The following is a 3,200-nucleotide window of genomic DNA, read 5'->3' on the forward strand; positions in this document are numbered from 1 at the left end:
GGTGCAGCGCCTCCAGACCGAGGGGCAGGGGCAGCTCGGGCCACCGGCGCCTAGACCCTCGCCGGCCCAGGGAGCCCCGACGGGGGAAGCCGCGCAGGCTGCATGCCGGCAGGCACAGCAAGAGCACCGCTCGCCAGCCCGCCCCGACGGGCTCCGCTCGCCCAGCCTGCGGCGGCTCCGCTCCGCCTCTCCCCAGGGGGAGCGCCCAGGAGCTCCGCCCACCGGCGCCCCCTGGCGACGAGCCGAGGAAATGCCCCGAAGCAAAGCAGGCGAGACTACATTAATTCATGCCGTCGTATTCCCTATTACTATGTCAAAAAGGGCAAGAGTCCAGTAGCACCTTAAAGACTAACAAAAATATTTTCTGGTAGGGTATGAGCTTTCGTGAGCCACAGCTCATACCCTACCAGAAAATATTTTTGTTAGTCTTTAAGGTGCTACTGGACTCTTGCCCTTTTTGACTACTGCAAACAGACTAACACGGCGACCCACTGTGAACTATTACTATGTATGGGGGTGAAAGCTGGGCAGCGAAGACAGCGGATAGGAAGGAAATAGATTCCTTTGAAATGGGGTGCTGGAGGAGAGGGTTGCGGGTTCCGTGGACCGCCCCAAAAACCAATCAGTGGGTTCTAGATCAAACCAGGCCTGAACTGACCCTAGAAGCTCAAATGACTCAACGGAGGCTGTTGTATTTTGGGCACGGACAAGAGTCACTGGAAAAGACAGCCATGCTAGGAAAAGTGGAGGGCAGCAGGAAAAGAGGAAGACCCGACAAGAGGTGGACGGACTCAATAAAGGAAGCCACGGCCTTCAATTTGCAGGATCTGAACAAGGCTGTCAAAGATAGGACATTTGGGAGGGCTTTGATTCATAGGGTCGCCATGAGTCGGAAGCGACTTGACGGCACTTAACACACAAAGCAGGTGAACAAAATGTTTTGGGAGGCGTTGTAATTAATTCTGTTGCACAGCTAGGGTTGCCGCTTCACTACCGGCGGGAGGAAGAGCATGCCTATTGTGAGGTTCTTCAGCCGACCTCGGCAATCCCAAAAAGCCACTCGCTCAGACAGGCAGTCTAAAGCAGGGAAACGTTTATTTAGGAGCCACAGGTACACATGCCCTGACCTGGATGGCCCAGGCTAGCCTGATCTCATCAGATCTCAGAAGCTAAGCAGGGTCAGCCCTGGTTAGTATTTGGATGGGAGACCACCAAGGAAGTCCAGGGTTGCTGTGCAGAGGAAGGCACTGGCAAAACCACCTCTGTTAGTTAGTCTCTTGCCATGAAAACCCCAAAAGGGGTCGGCATAAGTCAGCTGCGACTTGACGGCACTTCACACACACACACACACACACACACAGGTACAACATGAGCAATCCACGGTTTCAAAGCTGCTAATGGCGAACCAAACAATGAAGCATAGTTTTAAGCATAGAGTCATCCCAGGTGCAAAACCAAGCGGCCTGGGAGTTTAGAGGTAACAGTGTGCCTGGTAGGAAGCAGGGAGTGAGCAAGCCATAATATTGAAGTGCCTGCTAGAGACTCAAGGTCAGAGCAGGGGGTGAGGAAAGGAGCAGGTACAGCACAGGAACAAACCCAAAACAATACAGGGACAGAGATGGGCCTAACTCATGTCAAGAGCCTGCCTGGACAGCCAGACTCCCGGCAGTGTGAACCACTCAGAGAAACAAGGCCTAGAGACACATGAACAGCAAACAATGGATACACTTGAACAGAACTAAGCATGGTGTGGTTCCTGACACCTATTATATTAGGTGCTGTGGAACACAGGCAGGACGGAGCTGCTACAGTCGTCTTGTTTGGGGGCTTCCTAGAGGCACCTGGTTGGCCACTGTGTGCACAGACTGCTGGACTTGATGGGCCTTGGTCTGATCCAGCACGGCCTTTCTTATGTTCTTAGGAGGTTTTGGAGGCGCAGCATGAGGAAGGCGGGGTTTGGGGGAGGGGCAGGACTTCAATGCCATAGAGTCCAATGGCCAAAGCAGCCGTTTTCTCCAGGGGAACTGACCTCTGTCGGCTGATCTCTATGTAAATCTGTGTATACCATCATGTGTCAACATCACGTTTTGTCTGATTTGTTGCACTTATGCGTTTTTGTTTGGCACACTGTGTACACACCACTGGGTATATAGAGTGTACATGTGCAGATGCAGGTAGATTTAATCAGTTGAAACCCGTACGATTAACCAACAAAGATTTTGTGATTGGCAGATGAGTCTACAAATCAGAAATTGATGAATTCAGGACTTTTCTCCTACAATAATTGATCTAATATAAATGTTTGGGGAATGGGTATTAGTGATTTGGTTACTGGGAACATTACAGAATATAAAGTTTTGACTCATTCTATTATACTGTGAATTTTATGCGGAATTTAGAAGAACTACAATTGATCCTTGGTTACAACGATTTGGTCATTTGCATCAATCCACAATTGAAGAAAGCTAAATTATCCAATTTCTGCTTGAAGATAAAACCCCTGCTATTTCATTCAATGTAGCTAAATTTTGCTGGAAGGCCATTACCAAAAGGAATGTCCAAAATAAAAAGGGTTATGTTATTAGTGATACATTAGATCAGTGGTTCCCAAACTTTTCGGGCCACCGCCCCCCTTGGTTTCACAAACTGAACCCCAGCGCCCCCTACCCTATCTAACAACACAGTTGAAGGGGCCCACCTCTAGTGCCCCCCTGCTGCCCCCTTGCCTCTTAGTGCCCCCCTACATAATCCCACACCCCCCAGGGGGTGGTACTGCCCACTTTGGGAAACACTGCATTAGGTGATGACGGGTGAAGTAATGTATAATGTGCAATGTTTATTTGGTACTCTATTATGCTGATAATGTATTTAATCAGTTTATTTTAAGCCATGTTACTTTGCTTTCCATTTTTCCATTTTTCTTTTATTTTTAATTAATGCTATATAGGTACTTGTACTGCTTTGTTATTTTATGCTGGCCAATGGCCGTAACAATAAATTAACAAAGTTGTGACTGATTTTTCTTTTGACATGCTTCAAATGTACATGCTGTGACACAGACTTCTTTCATCACTGGAATGTTTTCAAAAATATTTTTGTGTACTTAGGCATGTTGAGGAACAGAGAATGACCGTTTATACAATGATTCCAGTTGACCATTCTTTTGCTCTCCTGACTTTTGTAATTTTACAGTGCCATCC

Source organism: Euleptes europaea, chromosome 7 (assembly GCF_029931775.1).
Source record: "Euleptes europaea isolate rEulEur1 chromosome 7, rEulEur1.hap1, whole genome shotgun sequence".
In the NCBI taxonomy this organism is placed as follows: Eukaryota; Metazoa; Chordata; class Lepidosauria; order Squamata; family Sphaerodactylidae; genus Euleptes; species Euleptes europaea.